The sequence below is a fragment of the Amblyomma americanum genome, chromosome 7, assembly GCF_052857255.1.
Source record: "Amblyomma americanum isolate KBUSLIRL-KWMA chromosome 7, ASM5285725v1, whole genome shotgun sequence".
Classification (NCBI taxonomy): Eukaryota; Metazoa; Arthropoda; class Arachnida; order Ixodida; family Ixodidae; genus Amblyomma; species Amblyomma americanum.
In genome coordinates, this window is record NC_135503.1 from 152,933,588 (window position 1) to 152,958,279 (window position 24,692).

A 24,692-nucleotide genomic window follows, 5' to 3' on the forward strand; every position below is an offset into this window, starting at 1 on the left:
CGATAATGTCGATGCTCCTGGTGCTGTGCCGACGCAGCGGTTGCCGGTCCATTGCCATTCGTCAAAGCTTGTTGCAGCCGCTCCTGTTTCTTGTGCGGCGCAAAGCAAAGCCGTGTTCCACGATACGTTGACGAGGCCATGTTCCGGTAGAACTTGTGCGGAATAGGCCACCACCTGGAGAAGGGTGAGAAGTGAATTGTTCATTCTGTTCGCGCCGGTGCCGCCAAGCCCACTGCCGAAATCAGGGACAGGCAGGTTCAAGGAAAACGCCTCCGCCGATAATGTCGATGCTCCTGGTGCTGTGCCGACGCAGCGGTTGCCGGTCCATTGCCATTCGTCAAAGCTTGTTGCAGCCGCTCCTGTTTCTTGTGCGGCGCAAAGGAAAGCCGTGTTCCACGATACGATGACGAGGCCATGTTCCGGTAGAACTTGCGCAGAATAGGCCACCACCTGGAGAAGGGTGAGAAGTGAATTGTTCATTCTGTTCGCGCCGGTGCCGCCAAGCCCACTGCCGAAATCAGGGACAGGCAGGTTCAAGAAAACGCCTCCGCCGATAATGTCGATGCTCCTGGTGCTGTGCCGACGCAGCGGTTGCCGGTCCATTGCCATTCGTCAAAGCTTGTTGCAGCCGCTCCTGTTTCTTGTGCGGCGCAAAGCAAAGCCGTGTTCCACGATACGTTGACGAGGCCATGTTCCGGTAGAACTTGTGCGGAATAGGCCACCACCTGGAGAAGGGTGAGAAGTGAATTGTTCATTCTGTTCGCGCCGGTGCCGCCAAGCCCACTGCCGAAATCAGGGACAGGCAGGTTCAAGGAAAACGCCTCCGCCGATAATGTCGATGCTCCTGGTGCTGTGCCGACGCAGCGGTTGCCGGTCCATTGCCATTCGTCAAAGCTTGTTGCAGCCGCTCCTGTTTCTTGTGCGGCGCAAAGGAAAGCCGTGTTCCACGATACGATGACGAGGCCATGTTCCGGTAGAACTTGCGCAGAATAGGCCACCACCTGGAGAAGGGTGAGAAGTGAATTGTTCATTCTGTTCGCGCCGGTGCCGCCAAGCCCACTGCCGAAATCAGGGACAGGCAGGTTCAAGGAAAACGCCTCCGCCGATAATGTCGATGCTCCTGGTGCTGTGCCGACGCAGCGGTTGCCGGTCCATTGCCATTCGTCAAAGCTTGTTGCAGCCGCTCCTGTTTCTTGTGCGGCGCAAAGGAAAGCCGTGTTCCACGATACGATGACGAGGCCATGTTCCGGTAGAACTTGTGCAGAATAGGCCACCACCTGGAGAAGGGTGAGAAGTGAATTGTTCATTCTGTTCGCACCGGTGCCGCCAAGCCCACTGCCGAAATCAGGGACAGGCAGGTTCAAGAAAACGCCTCCGCTGATAATGTCGATGCTCCTGGTGCTGTGCCGACGCAGCGGTTGCCGGTCCATTGCGATTCGTCAAAGCTTGTTGCAGCCGCTCCTGTTTCTTGTGCGGCACAAAGGAAAGCCGTGTTCCACGATACGTTGACGAGGCCATGTTCCGGTAGAACTTGTGCAGAATAGGCCACCACCTGGAGAAGGGTGAGAAGTGAATTGTTCATTCTGTTCGCACCGGTGCCGCCAAGCCCACTGCCGAAATCAGGGACAGGCAGGTTCAAGGAAAACGCCTCCGCCGATAATGTCGATGCTCCTGGTGCTGTGCCGACGCAGCGGTTGCCGGCCCATTGCCATTCGTCAAAGCTTGTTGCAGCCGCTCCTGTTTCTTGTGCGGCGCAAAGCAAAGCCGTGTTCCACGATACGTTGACGAGGCCATGTTCCGGTAGAACTTGTGCGGAATAGGCCACCACCTGGAGAAGGGTGAGAAGTGAATTGTTCATTCTGTTCGCGCCGGTGCCGCCAAGCCCACTGCCGAAATCAGGGACAGGCAGGTTCAAGAAAACGCCTCCGCCGATAATGTCGATGCTCCTGGTGCTGTGCCGACGCAGCGGTTGCCGGTCCATTGCCATTCGTCAAAGCTTGTTGCAGCCGCTCCTGTTTCTTGTGCGGCGCAAAGCAAAGCCGTGTTCCACGATACGTTGACGAGGCCATGTTCCGGTAGAACTTGTGCGGAATAGGCCACCACCTGGAGAAGGGTGAGAAGTGAATTGTTCATTCTGTTCGCGCCGGTGCCGCCAAGCCCACTGCCGAAATCAGGGACAGGCAGGTTCAAGGAAAACGCCTCCGCCGATAATGTCGATGCTCCTGGTGCTGTGCCGACGCAGCGGTTGCCGGTCCATTGCCATTCGTCAAACCTTGTTGCAGCCGCTCCTGTTTCTTGTGCGGCGCAAAGGAAAGCCGTGTTCCACGATACGATGACGAGGCCATGTTCCGGTAGAACTTGCGCAGAATAGGCCACCACCTGGAGAAGGGTGAGAAGTGAATTGTTCATTCTGTTCGCGCCGGTGCCGCCAAGCCCACTGCCGAAATCAGGGACAGGCAGGTTCAAGGAAAACGCCTCCGCCGATAATGTCGATGCTCCTGGTGCTGTGCCGACGCAGCGGTTGCCGGTCCATTGCCATTCGTCAAAGCTTGTTGCAGCCGCTCCTGTTTCTTGTGCGGCGCAAAGGAAAGCCGTGTTCCACGATACGATGACGAGGCCATGTTCCGGTAGAACTTGTGCAGAATAGGCCACCACCTGGAGAAGGGTGAGAAGTAAATTGTTCATTCTGTTCGCACCGGTGCCGCCAAGCCCACTGCCGAAATCAGGGACAGGCAGGTTCAAGAAAACGCCTCCGCTGATAATGTCGATGCTCCTGGTGCTGTGCCGACGCAGCGGTTGCCGGTCCATTGCCATTCGTCAAAGCTTGTTGCAGCCGCTCCTGTTTCTTGTGCGGCACAAAGGAAAGCCGTGTTCCACGATACGTTGACGAGGCCATGTTCCGGTAGAACTTGTGCAGAATAGGCCACCACCTGAATACAACGAAAGGAAATTTGCAAAAAATTCTGACATTGTAGAAAAAAAATGTTAAGAAACATTGAAAACGTCCCCAGAAGGTACCCTTCCCACCTTTTGTTCTCGAAATATTGCATAATGAAAATAGACAGCCTATACTCGCACGGCTTGTGTTTGCGTTATAGGACTGAAATAAAAAACAACACTCATTGTCTAGTACTCTTGGCATCTCTTTGTAAAAGGACACTAGCTTATGAATATAGAAGCACACAGCCTTGGTTAGTAAAAACGTGCAGGACTGATTATGGACGACAAATGATAAACAGATTGCTACCACACTTGTTAAATATCTGTTACAGAAACGGTATCACTCCCGAGTTAACTTCAAAAAGAGAACTGAAATTACTGTTCATAGAAAACAATTCCTTCATATGATGGGGTATTTCTAGCATTTTGCATATGTACGCTGTACCTTTCCTTGAGCAACGCTTTTCTGTTCATGCGCATTGTTTTCTCCGTCTCTTTCCTTTACTTATGTAACGTTCTTGTTTTTTCGGGCTTTTTCCGGCATGTACTTTCGCTTATCACCGGTGTATCATACAGTTCAATTAGAATTGTTTTGTTTATTTTCCTTGTACAAGCCGATCTGACTTTGTAAACAAAGCATTTCTGTATTTTGATTTGTGCTGTTATTATGCCGCTCTGCCATTATTTTATTTTATTTTTCTCCTGGTCCTCTCTTTTGTTTCTTGAATTTTTTGTAATCTGGGGAGCTGGGAACTAGTCAAGCTGAATTTTCAGCTTTTTTTCCCGCACTCCCTCACTTCATGAGTGAAATAAAGAATTTATTTATTTATTTATTCTGTTCGCGCCGGTGCCGCCAAGCCCACTGCCGAAATCAGGGACTGGCAGGTTCAAGGAAAACGCCTCCGCCGATAATGTCGATGCTCCTGGTGCTCTGCCGACGCAGCGGTTGCCGGTCCATTGCCATTCGTCAAAGCTTGTTGCAGCCGCTCTTGTTTCTTGTGCGGCGCAAAGGAAAGCCGTGTTCCACGATACGTTGACGAGGCCATGTTCCGGTAGAACTTGTGCAGAATAGGCCACCACCTGGAGAAGGGTGAGAAGTGAATTGTTCATTCTTTTCGCGCCGGTGCCGCCAAGCCCACTGCCGAAATCACGGACAGGCAGGTTCAAGGAAAACGCCTCCGCCGATAATGTCGATGCTCCTGGTGCTCTGCCGACGCAGCGGTTGCCGGTCCATTGCCATTCGTCAAAGCTTGTTGCAGCCGCTCCTGTTTCTTGTGCGGCGCAAAGGAAAGCCGTGTTCCACGATACGTTGACGAGGCCATGTTCCGGTAGAACTTGTGCAGAATAGGCCACCACCTGGAGAAGGGTGAGAAGTGAATTGTTCATTCTTTTCGCGCCGGTGCCGCCAAGCCCACTGCCTAAATCACGGACAGGCAGGTTCAAGGAAAACGCCTCCGCCGATAATGTCGATGCTCCTGGTGCTCTGCCGACGCAGCGGTTGCCGGTCCATTGCCATTCGTCAAAGCTTGTTGCAGCCGCTCCTGTTTCTTGTGCGGCGCAAATGAAAGCCGTGTTCCACGATACGATGACGAGGCCATGTTCCGGTAGAACTTGTGCAGAATAGGCCACCACCTGGAGAAGGGTGAGAAGTGAATTGTTCATTCTGTTCGCGCTGGTGCCGCCAAACCCACTGCCGGTGCCGCCAAGCCATTTACAGTAGTGGTAGTAGTGTGAGTAGGGAGAACAGCAGAGAGAGTAGACAGTGCTTAAGACGGTTTGAATGTAGATAAATGGTTTTCTGTGCTTACAGAGTCTCATGATGTTATGCGTACGCTGCGGCGTATTTTCCGTAGACGCGTAGGCGCGGGGGAGATAAAAATAGGGCTGTGACCCCTACCCCAAGTATCTGAATCAACAGCCCAACGAGGGTTACCGGGGCCTAAGCACCAAGTCAAATCAGGTGAATACGGGCCACCTCGTGGGCGGGTAGAAGTATTCAGGTGGTTTAAAAGTTGAATGGAATTATTTGAAAAGCTCCCTTGGATGTGTGCGCCCCTTGAGGAATCAGATGGGTAACCCCATGAAGTGTGTGCGCCGTTGAAGTCGCTACCAACTAGAATAGGGATACCCGAGTTGGTAGAACGTAGAAAACCAACCCATCCCAGATTGGGAGATGCGGAGCCAGGACGTCTATAAAAAGAAACTAGGACAAGGGGTGTGCGTGCAAGCTTTACGAGAAGGGCGACAACCTCTTGACGTGTGTTGCACCACCATAAAGGTCGAGCGGTGTGTGCGGAACTGACCTGCGAATATAAATTGCAGATTTACCTGGGATGAGGGAGGAGGCGGTGCAACGGCGATCAGGGATAAAGGGTGAACGATATGCCCAGAAACATGAAAGGCGTGGAAGTGCATTATGCTCTTGCAGTAGGAACGCCCATGCCTTCAGCTTTCCGTCGCGAAGGCGGATGTTCACTTCAGAGGCCTTATTAGCGAATCCTCTACAGTTCCACTGCACCACCATATATGATGCGCTATCCATGACGAGGCCGAAGAGCTTCTACGATGGGGGATGTCACCTGTTTCATGAGTGCTAATATCCTATCCATTGTCGCAGTAGTCACGGCTAACAGGTGGTCGGCACCTGATTGTGGCCCAGTGCTTACCCTAGTTGATTCCTCTGATGATTGCTCCCGACTTATTAGAATTCTTCGAGAGGAGTGAGTACGACGCTGTTCCCGGAGCTGGGTGAGTTCGTCTAGTCGTCGGCGAGCCTCCACGATGGCATTGTCTAAAGCTGTCTTCATCTGTGGTATCCGCATGTAATGAAAGCACTGGTTGTTTTGGTGTACAATTTGATTCGGGAAGGTGAGCCGCCACTTGTGCATATGAACGCTGGGGAGGACACGTGTATGGTGAGCAGAGGTATCAGATAAAGGAAGTTCAGGGAAGTCGTTGTCGTCACATGCGAGAGCTGCAAAGCGATCACTTGTAGGAACATTCACTTTTGCGGCAACTTGTGAAACTTCTTCGCTTGCTTTTTCTTTGGACATGCGGGGGGGGGGGCGATTTGCATAGGGCACAAGAAACTGTTGCTTCATTCGTTGGTTCATTCATGTCGGCCACAGCTGCAGGATTAGGGCAGGTAATTTGCATATGTCCTTCTTTGTGGCAGTGATAACAAAAAATACGACGAGGTCGGAAGGGCTGTGGTTTGACGATCGCACCGTAGTAGGTAAGGTACTTCGGGAGAGTCAACGGGCCTTGCTTGCAGTACTACGTGAGTTGAGCAGCGTGCATGCGTGCACCTCATCGGGAGGGCTCGGGCTGTCGACATGATACACCGTGCAGCAGAGGGTGTCAGGACCAGATGCAAAATATATTTGCTCCGGGATATGCTTGCTATCATCCAGGGGGATCTGCGTAATTGCGCACATTTTCTGGGCGTCCATCAAGGATGGCAAGTTTACCGTGATGGTGTTCGATGAGTGATGGACGACAAACCCGCAGTAGTTCGAAGAGCCAAGAGCGTGCTCAATTGTGGCTGGAACATTCCGGGCAGGGATGGCGGTCATATAAAAGCGCAATGTAGGCTTGATGGTAACGCGGAACGAGTTCGCAGCAGGCGGAAGAGAGCCTTGACTCACGGGAGGCATCTGTGGAGGTGGCAGGCGCTCAGACGCTGGAGACCGCCCCTTGGTGGGAATACTGAATTGGCGCGACGGGCACAGTTCCTTGGGGGAGTGTCACGGGCACGGAGGCGTTGGAGCAGTGCATGTCACAGGCCAAAGTCGTTGCGTCCGAAAACGGCGCAGGCTGGAGGCCCGGAGGCGCTGACGATTGCGTGGACGTGGAGGCTGCGTAAGGTGGCAACACAGCGGGCACCCGCGTAGCTGTCGTCGCAGAATCCATACAGACACGTAGCGTGGCCTCGCTCTGCAGCGCCGAGCTAAGCCTAGCTTGCGCCTGAGGGTTCCTGTTGAGTTTTTTCGTTTTAGAATGAGCCCCCCTTGCCGGGAATTTCTCCGCAGGGGCGTCGTCGGCATTCGTTCCCACGGAGGGCACTGTCCGACCCACGCCGCACGCGAAAAAACAGGCGAAAAAGAGAAAACACAGAACTAAATGTGGACACGTATCCACCCTGATAACAGAAATGCAGCAACTACTCTGAATAACTGCTTCTGCTCCATTTTCACAACGGATGACGGAGAGGTACCAGGAATGAACTGTAGTGCAGGCGTCACAATTGAACCACTAACGATAACTGAACCAGGAGTGTTAAACATTTTACTAAATCTGGACACTAAGAAAGCACCAGGGCCTGATAACATGTCTAACATATCCCGACATAGATATGCCGAGTGGATAGCTAAATTCCTAGTACTACTTTTTAACAAATCATTATCCACTTGCACCCTCCCTAGGGAATGGAAAAACGCCAAGATAACACGCATACACAAATCGGGGAATAAATCCGACCCTTCAAACTTCAGACCTATATCACTAACGAGCACAGTATGCAAGTTATTAGAACCTATTGTTTTAAAACACATAAACGCTTTTATTCAAGTAAATGACATTTTAACCCCGTGTCAGCACGGCTTTCGTAAGGGCGTTTCTACTATTACTCAAATAATTGGAATAACACATGACATATTCACGAGCATTGAAAACCAGACACAAATTGACTTCACATTTTTAGGCTTCTCGAAAGCATTTGATCGCGTCTCGAGTACTAAACTTATTGCAAAACTTCAACTTATTTTAGGAGCTGGCCCTATTCTAAACTGGATTAAAACTATATTAGTAATCGCATGCATTTTCTTGAAATTAACAATAAGAAATCAGCCATAACTAAAGTTACATCGGGAATACCCCAAGGAAGTGTCCTAGCACCAGTACTGTTTCTAATATTTATAAATGACCTACTAGCTTGTGTTTCACAAAATATTAAACTTTTGGTGGATGACTGCGTCATTTACAAGGAAATTAACTCTCTTGATGGCCATATAGTTTTAAATAACGCCTGGACAGCAGTGTCCCAGCGGTGTCAGGACTGGCAGATGGACATAGGTTTAAATAAATCTGTTCTTTTATCTATAACTAGGAAAAAACACACATCAGCTTTTCAGTACACGCTTAATAATATTCATCTTACATCTGTCCTTGAGCATAAGTATCTTTGTGTGAAACTAACCTCTGATTTCAGATGGGATTCGCACGTTAGCGTCATCACATCTAACGCACTAAAACAAGACTTCTTCGTTAACAGACGCCTTAAACTAGCACCATCTGAAAGAAAATTACATGAATATAAAACTATCAGACCACTTCTAGAGTATGCCAACAACGTTTGGTTTCCCTTTACTAACAAGCTCATTAAAAAACTTGAAGAGGTGCAGAGAAAGTCACTGAGATGAGTATATAATTAACACTCCCTTACAGGCTCACCAACACAATTACTAAAATGTGCAGAACTCCTAACCCTGGAGAACAGAGCAAAATTTGCAAGACTTAAAATTATGTATCAGCTAATACACAACCAACTAAATGTGCCCGCTAGAAAATACATAACGACCACAAAGACTAGATCGACCCGCCACAACCTCACACACAAATTAAACGAGTGTCCATTCCGTACTGACATATTCAAATGCTCATTTTTTGTTGAGCTATACGAGAATAGAACAATCTAAACACAGATATTACTAACAGATCATCATTACATGCGTTTACTGCCCTGGTTATAGATCACCTGTTTGTTTCCCAGTAGTTATTCTCATTTTGCACACTTTCCTATTCTGCCCTGTTCTTTTTTACCGTTTTGTTTGTGCCTAGACAGCGCTAACCCCAGCCGATTTCCTTTTTCTGTTATGCTTTTCACTATGTTTGCAGCTTGTTATTTGTACCTCAACTTGAATTGTCTAACCGATTTTGTAACTATTTTCGCCATATGTTATTGTTCAAGTTGTTTTACTTACCAATATGTGCACTACACCTGGTTGTATCATTCACAGCCCTTCCTGTTACAGTCCTTGATGTGACTTACAGTAACAAATAAAAAAAGAAAGGCTTTCGCCTTAAAGCACGTTGGGAGGGGGGGGGGGGCAAATTTACAGCGTTTCGATGGAGGAGAAACGCTTAGGCGCTCGTGTGCTGAGCGATGTGAGTGCACGTTAAAGATCCCCAGGTGGTCGAAACTATTCCGGAACCCACCACTACGGCACCTCTTTCTCTTTTTCTTCTTTCACTCCCTCCTTTATCCCATCCACGGCCGCTCGATGCAAAGCGCGAAGCGAGGTGCGGCCCGCCATGTCGCACAGAAACGGCGCCTTGGGCCTAGTTCTCCGCGCGCCCGCCGCGGCGCTACTGCTCTGGGAAACCGCCGCGACAGGTGCGTCGGTACGCCTGTGCTGACTGTTTGAGGGCGTAAACAGTGCGTTTTATAGTTCCTCCTGACACACGGAATTTTCAAGTTGTCATTAAAAGCGCCGATTATGTCACTAATCACTGCACAACTTTGTATTCAGGATGTCTAAAAGTGATTGCATCGCGTGCCTGAAAGCTCTTGCGCCTGATAGCCAGAGTATTCGCTGCAGCGATTGTGATAACCCTTATCACACTGGCAAATGTTCAGGTGTCACAAAGACTACCCTGAAAAGCATGTCAGCAGAAGACATCCGTAGTTGGCTGTGTCCCACGTGCGCTAAACGTAAAACACGTTTGACTGAAAGCGAGCCTGGCTATGGGCGTGGGAGCTCGGCGGCAGATTGTGGTCAGCCTTCTTTGTCTGATGTCATGTCAGAGTTAGACATTGTCCTGCGCTGTTTAGACGAACTTGAAAGAAAACAGGAGGAACAACTGGCTAAACATGATACCACCAATGAAAATCTTCAAAAGCAAGGAATAACGATACAGTGCATGGAAGAATCGCTCGATTTACTCTCTTCTGAGTACGATGAAGTGCTTAAAAACCTCGAATAACAGAAGCAAGAAGTAAAGGAGCTAAAGAAAAAACTGCTGATCTGGAGGCTCAACTGCTGGTAAAGGACACTAGGCTTCCTCAGCTGGAAATGGAGGTGAATAGATTGGAATCCTATTCAAGGCGCAATAATTTGGAGATACACGGTGTCAAGTACAACGAGAACGAAAACTTGAAAACAGTAATAAGTTCAATTGCAGGTAGACTTGAACTCCCCATTCCCAGCAATGAGGAAATCGAAACAGTGCACAGGATCAAAGGCAAAGCAGATGCTGAGGCTCCCATATTAGTACGTTTCACCAGGAGGGAAACAAGAGAACAGTGGCTTGTGAAACGAACCACACTCAAGGATGAGAACATTTACATCAATGAAAATCTAACATACCTAACTAGGAAGCTTCGATGGATGGCAAAGCGTCTTGCAACTGAAAAACAGTACAAATATGTTTGGGTGCGAAACGGTCGTATATTTGTAAGGAAAATTGAAGGTGTCCCTGTTATTCTTGTTGAAAACGAAGCGGATTTGATCAAGATAACGTGATGGCTGCGAGTGTGCGTTCATTTTGTGAATGGATGGAGATACGGCGGGAATTTGCATCGGTCCAACCCTGCATAAGTTTTGATATTATCCATGCAAATGTGAGAAGCCTTCACAAACATTGGGACATGTTGCAAATGTACCTTGAGAATTATTTAGCTGTTCTGGATGTCATAGCATTTACTGAGATCAATATCCGTGATTTTGAATCATCTCTTTACAATATACACAACTATCAATCATATGCATTGTGCAGGGAGGACAAACGTGGTAGGGGAGTGTTAGTTTTTGTTAAAAACTCTTGGTTTTGTGAACGCTTGAAAGTTGATTTTGATGAAGCAGAAGTTATAGCTCTTAATCTTACAAACTGTGATGAGGAATTGTTAGTTTGTGCTATCTACAGACCTCCTAGCAAAAATATTGTAGTTTTTTTTAGAGGAGCTGGCTAGTTTCCTTAAAAGATATGGAGTAAACAAACGTGTGATTCTTACTGGAGACTTCAATATTGACATTTCTGTAACTGGCAAAGTAGGCGTAAGCGAATACTTAACGTTGTTGGCTAGTTTTGGTTTGGAGAATAAAATTCAAGGCTACACGCGAGAAGAATTTCTTGGCAGTAGATTAACACAGACATGCATTGACCATATGAGTACAACCGTGATGGAACAGGAGACGTGGGGCTGTATTATCAAAGAAAAAGTTGCTGATCATTATTTTATTTCTCTTACGGTGCTAAAAGAGGGTAAAATAGAGGCACAGCAGCAACCTGCGGATAGGCTTGTAATTAACAATGTCAAAGTAGATAAACTAATTAAGTCGTTTGACTGGAATTCGCTCTTACAGCACAATCACTTAGATGCTTATGAACTCCTTGTTGAGCAATTAAAATCAATTTATAACGCCTCAAAAACAAATGTCCGGATGAAACGTAGAAATAAGGCAAGTCCTTGGGTAAACAAAGAAATCATTGAATTATCCTATATTAAAAGTAAACTTTTAAGAAGGTGCAATGACCACCCACATGACATTGCACTAAGAGAGGAATTCAGGCAGCTGAGGAATAAAATCACAGCGAAAATACGACTGGCAAAAAAACAGTACCAACTAAATCAATTTTCGGCATGCAGTAAGGATGTAAAAAAAACATGGAACTTAGAGCAGAACACTATAGGAAAACCACCCAAGAAAAGCATTGATGACGTATTAGAACAAACATTTCCAGATGAAAACAACGTAGACTTGGCCACCGAATTCAATAAGCGCTTTGTAGAATCTGTTTCCTTCTTGTGTAAACAGGGAAAATCAATGAGGAAAGCTACGGCTGCTACTTCGAACATCCATTCAGCTTACATGCCTACTGTTACTGAGCTAGAATTACGGGATGTATTCAAAACAATGTCAATCACAAAATCGCCAGGGTATGATGGTGTTAGGATGAGGGATCTCATAGTGCATTTTGACAGATTTAAAACCTTATTACTTTATATTATCAATGAAACTTTCACAACCGGACACATTCATAGGCATATGAAAATAAGTTTAATAAGACCTTTGCACAAAAAAGGCTCTAAAAGAGATTTTAATAATTACAGGCCAATTGCGATCTTGTCCGCCATCGCTTGTATCATGGAGAAAATTGTACACGCCTGCATGACGTCCTTTTGTGATAAGTACCATCTACTAAATCCCGCCCAGTATGGTTTCCGCAAAGGTAAAAGTACCATAAGCCTACTAGAAGATTTTCATGATTTAATCTGTAAAGAAATAGATAAAAATAACATTGTCCTTACACTTTTTATTGATTTGCAAAAAGCGTTTGATACTATTAACCATAAGTTACTATTAGCCAAACTCGATAATTTTGGGTTCAGAGGTCCTTATATGTCGTTTTTCAAGAGCTATTTTACAGATCGAGAACAATGCGTTCGAATAGGCGAATCATATAGTACAATGTAGTACAATCATGATTACCAATTTATGGCCCCTATTACCATTTCCGCTGAAGGTATCGCTCGTCTCATTTCTAATCTTAAGGTTTCCTCATCAGCAGGTGTTGACAACATAAATTCTAAAATACTGAAAAACACCGTATCGATCTCCAGTGAAATTCTATGCCTCATCTATCAGCAATCATTATCATCCGGTTTACTTCCTACAGATTGGAAAATTGCTAAGATCGTTCCAGTGTTCAAAAGTGGAAACAGAATTTCACCGGAAAACTACCGCCCCATTTCGCTAACCTGCATTTGCTGTAAATTACTCGAGCATGTTATCGCTTCTCACATTTACTGCCATCTGGAACTTAACTCTTTCTTTTTTCCTAATCAGCACGGCTTCCGAAAAGGTTTTTCTTGTGACACCCAACTGCTAGAATTTACGACTGACTTGCATTTCAACATGGATGCTAACCTTCAAACTGACTGTATCTTTTTAGATTTTGCTAAAGCCTTCGACCGTGTTGCACATTCCCGCTTGTTCTCAAAATTGTCTGCTCTGTGCCTAGATTCTTTAACACTGTCATGGCTACGTAACTTTCTTTCATTTCGCCAGCAGTTCACTACAGTTAACAATTTCACCTCCCCACTCAGTGATGTAGAGTCTGGCGTACCCCAAGGTAGTGTTCTTGGCCCCTTATTGTTTCTAATATACATTAACGACTTGCCAACAGACATATCTTCTTCTATACGCCTCTTTGCTGACGACTGCATCATTTACCGGCCCATTAATTCTATGCATGATCACCTTGCCCTCCAAACTGACCTGAACTTAATTTCAAATTGGTGCAGTAAATGGCAAATGATGCTCAACTCATCTAAATGCAAGGTCATCTCTTTCACCCGCAAGCGTACTAATTCTAATTTCTCGTACTCCATTGAAGGTACCGCAGTGTCTCGGGCATCATCTTATAAGTATTTAGGTATTCACCTCACAGATAATCTTTCATGGGCCACACACATTCAATCCATCTGTGCCAAAGCTTCAAGATCACTTGGGTACCTGCGCCGGAACTTGCGAAACGCCCCTAATAACGTGAGAAAAGTCGCTTACTTAACAATCGTGCGTCCTCAATTAGAATTTGCTTCACCTATGTGGTCCCCTTATCAAAATTACCTGATCAACATGCTTGAATCCGTACAAAATAGAGGCGCTCGTTTCATCACACAAAAGTACCACCCCCAGTCCAGTATCACTAAGATTAAACTTGATATCTCCCTCGAACCATTACATATTCGTCGCTCCATCGCTCTTTTATGCTTACTTCATAAATATCGTCATAGCACCAGGCCATCTCCCTTGCCCCTCGAAGAGCCTTCACGCATTTCACGCCGCCTACATAATCAGTATAGCATTACACGCATTTACGGAAGAACCTTAGCATTCAATTCATCTGCACTTCCACGTGCCATTATTCTTTGGAATGATCTTCCCAACTGTATCGCATCTATCGGCAACCACCAATCATTTCAAGACCAACTGCACAAACATTTTCTTTAACGACATTGTGTCTTGTTTCAGGTTGTTCTGTGTCCTTGGTCCCCTTTTCTTCTCGTTGGTATTTTACAAAGTTTTGGTTTCTTGTGCAATTTCAGCCATCTGTATGTTTTTTATGACTACTGCTTTTTCCTTTTGATGCCTATTGGGCACTTGCGATGCATTCTTGCTACTAATTTAATTTTTGTTGCTCGCGGTGATGTATGTCTTTTAGTTACGTTTTGCCCTGTATATATATAATTGTGTTCAATTTTTGCCTTGTATCACGCGTTGTTTTTAATTTATTCTTCCTATTTGCTTAATCTATTGTTTTGCCCCCCTTACTCAATGCCCTTCTGGGCCCTGTAAGGTATTTTGAATAAATAAATAAATAAATGTTACGCGTTTCTACCGGTGTTCCCCAGGGCTCAATTTTAGGACCCTTATTATCCAATATTTACGTCAATGACGTGACCTATCTTCCTTTAAGCTCTCAGATTTTTTTATATGCAGATGACACTGCTCTGGTGATACCAAGTGAAACTTATGAAGAAGCATGCAGCAGGATGCAACGGGATGTTCATTTTTTGATAGAATGGTTCAACGTTAATCAGATTTATACTAATATCTCAAAAACCTGCCTTCTTTGTTTTCATAGTCCATACAAACAACCTAAAATATGCTCTAATATATACCTTCATGATAAGAATTGTTCATACTGTTCATGCCCACCTTTGGAACTTAAATCGAGCTTCAAGTATCTTGGCATGACATTTGATGAAACTCTGTCATGGAATTTTCATATTCAAGAGCTAGCCAAACGTTTGCGTCTGGTGTGTGTTTATATGTATGCCCTACGATCTATTTGCGATGTGTCGGTTCGAAAAATGGTTTATAAAGGGTTAGGAGAATCCATATTGCGATATGGAATATCAATTTACTGAACCGCATCATTATATAAACTAAACATACTAAGCCGCATACTGTACAGAATTGCATCTAATCTCGCCTACGGAACTAGCTGTCATGATAAAGCAGTTATAGCTAGTATGGAACATTTTGAGATGCTACCTGTACACAAGCAATTTATTTTTGACATATTGCGAAAAAATTTCTTCCACAGCGTCTTTAAAATCGACAACATCAAAGTACGGCCTCTCCGTCAGTCGGAAAAATACGTCATACCACGGATTTACCCTAATTATGGAAAAAAACACCCGCAGTCATTATGTTCCTTATTACTTCAATAAGATACAAACCGCCCCGAGCATTAATGAATTAAAACAAATTAACAAGTTTCTTCGGTCGTGGTTGAATAGTAATATTGAGTGACAAATTTTTGATCTATTTTTTTCCATGTTCTCAGCGTTGTCATTTCATGCATGAAAGTGATAATTGTGGAATGCTTTCTTGCACTCCACGTTTCTTGTACATGTGTTCGCCTTGCAATTTCTGTCTCTCTCTGGTTCGAGCTCTTTTGTGTGTTTTTTTGGGTTTCTATTTTATTGCATCGCGGAAGCAATTTGTGAGTCTATGTCTTGTTCGAGCTCTATTTTTGTGTTTCTATTTTTATTTCACTGAATCAGGTACTTCACACCCCGGCTGCCCAGCCACGCACACAAGCGATAACGCTTACGCGGGCTGGAGCATGTACTTGTGAATGGAAGTGAATAAAATATATATTATTATTATTATTATCTTTATTATTATTAGTAGGTGGGAATCCCCCTTCTAGCGTATTCCTGATCTTTATTCATGACGGATGCTTGTATGATGGAAGACCGGGCGAGCGGCTCAGCCTTAGGATGCTGCGTTAATGCGCCTGAACCTCTTAATCTGTTTTTATTCACTTCTCGCGAACGCATGCATGCTTCCAGTTGTAGCGGATAAAAGGATGCTGAACGAGATGGCCACACACAGCGCTACAGACAGCCAATCTATGTAAGTTATTGCAATTTAGAAAAAAAAATCAATATAGGTGAATTTATGGAGTATTTGTAAGCGCAACTGCAGCCGAGAAAACCAGAAAGTACTTCAAACAGCAGCTTGACACCTTCATGTGTGCGCAAGCTTGTCATGTGTGCGCAAGCTTGGTTGATAACTGAAGGGTATAAATGTGATCGTTTCTCAATTAAATACAGTCGATAGTCCAGCGTTGTCCTGTGTTCCTTGTTCCTGTGTCTTCGTCTTTTGCGCTGGTTTCCTTCTTCCTTCATTTATTGCACGGTTATACAAAAAAGTAAGGAACCATTCACAGATGGAGAACCTTCCTTGAGAGAGCTTTGTGACAAAGCCTCAAAAGTCGCTCTACTGTAGAATTATCGTTCCCAGCCCAGTTAGTTATCAGAGGTCGGAGCAACTTGCTTAAGAATATCTTGCAAAGCTCCTAAGTGTGGGCACGGTTGTTGCTTTCACAGATGAGTAGCGGGCACCGTGTAAAGTGTGGAAGCAGTACTGACATCAACAGCTTGCAGAGCTTACTGCTTCGCCTGATCTCTGGAAGCTTCATTAATTGGTTAACAAAGATGCGCGTGAGTTGGCAAATCTTGACCGCTTCCATTTTAGGGTACATCAACCCTCCACTGTCCATGTCATTTATTAGCCTGTAAGCTGGTCCGGCCGGCTCTGTTGCCTGCAGCAAGGTCTTGCATGACTCGCATGTCACCTGAAAACCAGTACCAAAATCCCATAAACCATCAACTTGGCAGTGATAAAAAATGCTCCGGCTCATACAATCATAGCAGTATATATAAACAGTTACGTTGAACGAAGCATAATGCATAGGTTTTCTACCGAGACCACTCAAACTAGACAAATTACGCGGTTTGTGTCCACATAGAGAAAACTGTTCATACCTTTTCCTTGCATGCTCTCGCAGCGTAGCCAGCCAGAAAAGCAACTGGTGCTACCTCAAGGTGTGCCTCGGAACATAGCGAGTTCACTCGACAATTCCCTGGTAGCAAATTCAACGGCTGCTGGCAGGGCAGATGTTTCGGCATGCGGAATTGCCAGCCTCAGAGGTGCCTTCATTTCAAAAGAAGTGGGTGCATTGCCACTTCTTGCGGCTTGAACGATGCCAACCTGAAAAAGGAAATAAGGAAGAAAGAGAAATGAGTCAAATATATTTTAGAAACTTTTTGAACACTATTTTTTTATTTTTAGCAGTACCTTTAGTAGTTTCTCCACTGTAAAAACTGCAGTCCTGGCATCCATTCTGTCGTTGCCGCCATTGAACTGCCGAAGGCAGCTAGACAGTGATTCCACAGGGTCGCTGTTTAGGCCGCGTGTCAAGATGTAGCGGAAGCTGCAACTAATAAAATTACCTCTATAACACATTGATGTAAATAACGAAAAGCAGAGCCGAATAAAGGTAACCTACTTTATGTGGTCAAGCAGATATCCAATCAATGCCACTGTTGCCCTTGTGAGAAGCGTCGCTTCGTATGTCTCTGGTCATTCGCTTCGATCGGTCGCCATTCATCTGGAGATCTTCAAGGTAACAGATGAAGTATAGTTCCAGCCTGGAGAGTCCTTCATCATCTGTGCCGAAGAACGGTTCCTCATGCTTACCCCCCGTGCCATCACTGCACCAATATCATGGAAGGCATACCATTTCGCAGCCATCCTCATAAAACTGATTGTGGCCGAGCTGTCCTTGAACTGGCCTGCATGAGGATGACAGTTTGGGTTCTCCTGAAGAAACTGGAGTGTTGCTATTGTTGGCGCAGAAAATATTTGAGTGGCCCTGCACACTTTCATTTTTTTCCAAATCGTTGGGTTCAACGTGTGCGCGGTTAAGAAACCTGACTGGCTTGACCAGCAGCTCTGGCGTAAGTTCAAAGAGCTTCTTTAAGTAGAAACCATGTTGAATGAGTGATTCGCCATATGTCATTTCTCGCTCAAGACAGATAGTGCGAAGATTATTTACAACGTGATTAGGGTCAAAGGAAAAGAACAGTGGGTGGCCTGCCCGCACAGGATGAGACACCGCATGCGCAAGCGTGCCGTCTTCTGAGAGGCCTTTGAAAAGAGCCACGTTTGCTTGGTGGTTGTCGGTGACGATTCTTAGAACACGAAAACCCACATCTTCGACGTCTTTCTTGACTTCCATTGTCATTGTCGACAACTTGTCGTTCTTGAAACACCGCATGAAGAAATAGCCAACCGGTATGACATACGCTGTCGACAGTCCTCGTAAGACGAAGCGCAACAAGCGGCCTGCCACTTGAGGGGCTGTAATTGTTGATCCCCGGGGCCCATGTCAACACGACCAAATATATTGTCCACCTCTCGGTCGCATAGAACCTTCTGAGCTATAGACATCTCATCGACAACGAGGGAACAGTAAGCTTCCTGCTCCACACCTAGTCCTTCGTGCTCCACACGAAGCCGCTCTCTTATCAGTGAAGTCACTCCAGTTTCGCCGGTTGAATGCCCTATGTAATTCTGTGGCGTAGCTCGACTTGGGAGCTTCAAAAGGCCTCTGCTTCGAACGTGTTCATACCCTTTGTTCGAGCAGGCTTTCCACAAAACACATTCCCGCAGTATTCCTTCGTTGTAGGAAGGTTTTTTTTTTATTGAAACTAGCCACTTGGTTACAGATAAAAACTGCAGCTTTGTCTCCTTTTCCCGCTACTTTCAACACCTGTAGAAGAGCCTGAATTTCTTTGTTGTCTGTGTAGACTTGGAGAGCTGTTTTGTGTCGTCAAGGTCAGTTTGTAATTTTTGTAGCTGGTTACCTTGACGAGCAGCCTTTCTGTTCAGTCTGTTCTCCGCTTTCTTCGCCTCTTGCAAGACATGCACAAAAGACATGCCAATGTAGCTTGGCAGGCCTGATCAACTGGACAACCACACGGTTCTATGCCAGCCATTGGATCGAGCGCTTCTACCTGGTCGCTGGGGGAGTGCACGAGACTTTCACTCACGTTGGCGATTTCTCCTGAGTTGCCACATTCATGGCCTACTCCAACCAATCTGCTATCAGTAAAGTTCCTTCGCTGGTGTTTTTTTGGGTCTACATTCTCCTTTCGCATATGCTAAGGATATTTGTAAAACACGGTCCGGACTGCAGTCGGAAGCACAACCTTGACCTTAGTGTTCTTTCTGTAGTCATTCTCTGTGAAACGCAAGGAAGATACAAGAGACCTGTCGCTTGGCTCCTACTTGTTTCCTATACCTAGCGGTCCTTGGCGAGAGATAATTTTTGGCCATGCTTCTCGACGCTGTAGTTCACAGGGGGACTCGTGATACTTCACGGTGGGGTCCTTTCTTGCGCTTGTGACGCAGAGTAGCACATAGCAGTTGCGCGCATCGCGCCTCGTACGCGGCAGTGACTGCCACACACACGTGCGTAAACGGCCCAAAGCGTGTGCGGCAGACACGAGTCAAACGCTGTTACTCATGCGCACAGTAAAAATTTCAAATCCAGCGTTGCAGAAGCGAGGCAAATGTGGTCACTGACACGAACACGAAAAAGTCCCAAGAAAGCACTGCAAACACAAGCAGCATGAGGCAAACGCGCTCGGACACGACGAAGCAAGGTGCGCTTCAGGAGTCGACTCCCAGGAAGCCGGGCGACTGGTCCCCGAACAGTGGCGCCTTCACCTAAAGCAGAGGTTGCGACTGTAAACTCCGTCGAGACGCGCTCGCCCATTGTCGGCGGCGCGACGTGGCTGGCAGCACATCGCTTCGCGCTTTGCATCAAGCGGCCGTGTCCCATCCCTTACGTCGCGCTTCGGGTGTTCGCCGACGCATATGAGACAGTTAGTGCGGAATTTCCTTTCCGTAAAAACCAATTTTCAATTTTTCAGTTGGTGCATGGTTTGTACAAAAGTAAAGCGTGCCAATCAGGAAAGCGCAGTGGAAGAGACGACGAGACAGGCGCTCACATATAAAAGGGCCCACTGTATAAGAAAGGTACTGCAGTAAAACACGTTGCGGGGCATAAAAAATAAAGAACTTGGACCAAATGTGGAATTTTCTTACCAGGAACGGTTTTACTGCTGTTTTTCTCGGGCCTCTGCTGTTTTGCCGAGTGCACCACCGGTCGGGTCGTCGGGGCCATCTCTTCGCTGAATTTATACGAAGCTAAGTTAGGTGGTCTTTTTTGCTCTCTTCCGGTTTATTTTCCTGTTTATTATGCTTTCCTTTCCATTTCCCTCTTCTTTCAGTGAATGTAAGCTTATCTCCCCCCCCGTGATCGGAGCTCTTTTGCGGTCGCATACGCTGCTGCTAAATAATAAGCATGAATTGCTTCTAATGCTTCCATACTGGACGAAGCCATTTAACAAGCGCCGAAAGTGACACTGAAACAAACGGCCGCCAACAACCGAAATTTGTCAGATTGGCATCTAGCAGAGAATGAAAGAAACACCTACTGAGAAATATCTTTCCGTGCCTCTGCCTGGCTTAGAACCAAAGCCGGCGCAAAATGATGCGCTTATTTTCCCGGGCCGCTCGATCATACTGCTGCAGCAACGCTGGCGAACCTCACGTCAATGCCCTGATAGCGACGGCGGCTCCCCTGCTTCGTTCAAAGAACGGTTCAGAGCGCTGCAGTCCGATAGCGCATGAGCGCCGCCACAGGTTTATTTTTTTTCATACTTCGCGGCCTTTTTTTAAAGCCGAGGTGAAAAAAAAAACGAGAACGAATGATTCGCGAATGCAATATGAAATGAAGAGCGTCAGCTAAGTTGTCTTCACCTATGCTGTTGACAAATTCGTATGCAAACGTGCACATCACGTAACGACAATTCATTCGGTACCACCCGAGTCCCTTCTGCGACCACTGGTTCGCCCGCCAAGGGCTTCGTAAGGTCGCCCTCATTAAGGCTTAGAGGAAAAAAGGTCGTCGGTACGAATCCCTCACACGTATAGCACGCAATCACCGTGCGGATGAGGTCGTGCGAACTGCTCGCTACGGCGACAATTTTGTGTCGATCCCCATTTCGAGAGTAGACGCAGCGGCCAGGGTTCGCGCACTTGCGCGGGACATCACGCCTGCCGCGTGGAATTCCGGCCAATTTCCAATTCACGTTTAAAATCTTTGGACCCAGATCTGAAGCTGCGGCTTCCATCCGGCCTACAACTACGTGAAAAAACTTTGCTATGTCACCTGTGGCTTGGTGCAGCTTTCACCAATAATTACTCGTTGTTAATCGGTATGATGGCTGACAGCCCTGCATGTGCCATCTGTGAGTGTGACGAGACTATATCCCACATTCTTTGTTACTGCCCTGCCTACAGCGCCGAAAGGCAGTCGCCCTGTCGTGCGCTGGAGCGTCTAGATCCACGCCCACTGACAGAAATGAACATTCTGGGCCACTGGCCGCGGCGATCATCGGCGGTTAAGGCCTCCAAGGCACTGCTCCGCTTCTTGCGAACTTCTAGCCTGCACAATAGGCTGTGAGTGAGCGCTAACGTTTCATAGGGACTCCAGTTTTCTGCTACTCCCCTTTCCCTTCCATATTTTTATCCCTCACCCCTTTCCCTCCGTGCAGGTTAGAAAACCGATTATTCTTCCGGTTAACCTCCCTGCCTTTCCTCCTCCTCCTCATCCTTCTCCTCCGCCTCCCCACTCGAGAGTTTTATCGTAGTTTTTTTTGTTGTTTTACGAGGAGAGAAATTTTGAAGTTGACGTATCCTCCACTGATTGTTGTCCCGTGTGGCAGCTTCACTGCATGGCATGCTACGCCAGCCGTGTTACGCTCCTCATGTTGGCCCTGAGAGTTCAGTGTACGTGGGACCGACATTAATCTATATTCCGCGTATTTATGTCCGGAGCCCTATCCAAAGAATAAATGCTACAGCAGCAGCTGTGTCTCGATGAGTTACGACCTCCTTGGAGCACGAGACCAGGCATTGATGACAAAAGGGCGCGCGTGCCAAACCCAAACGTGCCACTTGCACTCGGAGACCGTTGCTTGCTTATGAGCAGCCTGGTAGCCTGAGGGGCGTCTCCCCTGAGCGTGGCGCTATGAGCTGACACATTTTTTACTCGGCGCTTCACGCATGAACGCACGGCAACGTTTAGTAGATAGCGCAGCTTTGGCGGCTCTATGTGCAGGATAGGGCCTCACAATTACCTTGGGACACCAAGCGAGTCAAGTGTAAGTTATTAATGAGAGTATGTCAGTGAGTTGTTTTGTTCGTGGCCTTGTAGCTTTCGGCACTGGCGTTAATTGGGATGGCTTTTGGAGGCTAGCTGCAATAACCTGCGAGTGGCGGCTGAAAACATGCATAACTGACAACTTTCTAGCTACCCGCTGCTATTTCGGGGCTTGTAGTAGCTTGGCGTGGCTCTCAAGTGGTTACGTGGAGCTGGCGATAACCGCCTGAGAAATAGAGAATGGTCACGTCGTCCCTCGTGGTGGAACTTGCACATAATTCGTGACGCCAACCCAATAACGTTGCCATCCATAGAGCAACCTCTGTGTACGATGCTGCAAATAAAGAGGCGAGATTGAGCGGCCAATTGGTTGCCCCGTCGCATGGGCTGCTGTGAATGCACATTGGCCTGAACACAAAGCGGGCCGAAAGTTGAAGCCGAGTGAGGACACAAGTCAGGAAGCAGTGCACAGGGCTCCGCCTTCGAGTCATCGATTGCTCAGTTATGCTTCTCGAAAGGCCACCGGCACGACGAGCAATGAAAGAAACAAGTGAAAGAAAGGAGAAAACAAAAGCGGGGAGGAAGAGTAATTCTTGGCGTCTCAGGCACTGTGTCGTCTCTGGCACCTGGATAGAAGCGTCGGTGCTGCTTCGACAAAGTGGACAAGACGGTTCCCGTCCGGCATCCCCAGCTGCTGTACGTCACTCTGAGCGAAATGTAAGTGAAGAAGCGCTGTAGAAAATCGCCTCATGGAGCGTGCAGAGAAACTTCAGCGACAGGGCGGAACGCAGTGACGAGTCTCAAATGCTCTCTCTTTTATTTCCAACGTGTGTACGACATCCTTTTCCTCGCTGTGAACGGTCGCCTGTCGGGTCTGATAAGAACAGTTAGGGCCCAGCAGTGACCAGAAGGAGCGACGAACATTTACGATGCAGCTGTTGAGACCCCATTCGAAGCTTCATCTGAAGGACTTAAGAAAAATACAGCACCCGAGGAAGCGTTAAGTGTTTGCATGCGCCTTTGCCCTCTGCCATCTCTAAGAGCCGTCCGCTATTCGGGCTCCGGCATTCGGAAGAGGGCGGGTTTCATAAAGGGTTGTATTTGGCACCTTTCCGCGCCGTTTTTATTTCGCTAAGTTGTGGCGTCAGTCGTGGAAACCACACGTAGGCAAGCAAACGACCACTCCCAGGCACGGCTGGGCTGGACGTGTCACCCCCGCATCCAATCCGGCCGTGTCACAAGAACCGTGTCACGCCGAATCGTAGCACAGCGATCACACAGTTGGTTCCCAAGGAGGTAACAGCGCCGAGAAACCTTGTCTGATACCAGGGGTGTCGTCGTTCTCCAGCACTCGCTGGCATCGGGGTCGGTTCGTTGGTGCAGCATCGGCGTGGCATGCCTGAATGCAAGTGTAGTTATGAGCGTGTTTCTGCAACGTCCAGCATGGCGCCATCCCCGCGGCCTACGCCGCGAAGAGCAGAGACCAGTGGCAGGTAATGAAATGAAAGGCAAACGAATCGAATCTTCACAAACGGCGGGCCCACTAACAGAACACGTCGTTCAGATGGTTGAGCCACGTTCCGACTGTGACGTCGCCCACGCAGAAGCCTTACGCTTGTTCAAGCTGATGTTAGAATTGACGTGAAAAATGTCAGAATATCAGAAAGTCATGGGTAGCCTGCTGAGGAAACGAAACACCGTGGGCGTTCGTCTTGTATCAGTACCATATCACGCGGAATGCGCGCACAAATAGGCGCCACCAGGGAAGCTGCCAAGAACGGCGTCCGACTCCCCATCAATTTCCACGCACATCCCCATTGACAGTCTCTAAAAGACGAGGTGCGACCTGAGGTGTGCACAATGCTGCACTTACACTCGAATATTTATCCACATCGACACGCGCGTTCAATTGCGTCACATAACGACACACACACACACACACACACCCACGCACACGCACTCCCGCACGCGCACACACACACACACACACACACACACACACACACACACACACACACACACACACACACACACACACACACACACACACACACACACACGCGCACGCACGCACGCACGCACGCACACACGCACACACACACACACACACACACACGCACACACACACACACACACACACACACACACGCGTGCACGCACACACGCACACAAACGCGCGCACGCACACACTCACACACACACGCGCGTGCACGCACACACAGTCACACACACACACACGCGCGTGCACGCACACACAGTCACACACACACATACACACACACGCACACACACACGCACGCACGCACGCACACACACACACACACACACACACACACACAAACACACACACACACTCGTGCACGTATACACAGAACGCACACACATGCGCGCACGCACGTACACAGGCCCACAAACACGCGCACGCACACAACACACAGATTCAAATAATAAGGCAGGTGAAAGTATGACAACATCGATAAGAGTCACCCTTTCTCGACGTGTGATATCTCAATACCAATTACATGAATGAAAAAGTCTATTTGCAATATGCGTATGTTTGAAAAACACTTTGTTTTGTAGACACTATGGGGTGCAACTGCATTCACGGTACCAAGTGGCCAGCTTCGGAGAAGAAACGTTTTGTACTGAGAGCT

The 24,692-nt window shown here is 47.2% G+C and overlaps 1 pseudogene; it reads right to left on the minus strand.

Moving 5' to 3' along the window:
• Nucleotides 1-16,317: 16,317 nt before the first annotated feature.
• LOC144098178 (uncharacterized) lies at nt 16,318-19,995 on the minus strand (annotated as a pseudogene).
• Between the last annotated feature and the right edge of the window lie 4,697 nt (nt 19,996-24,692).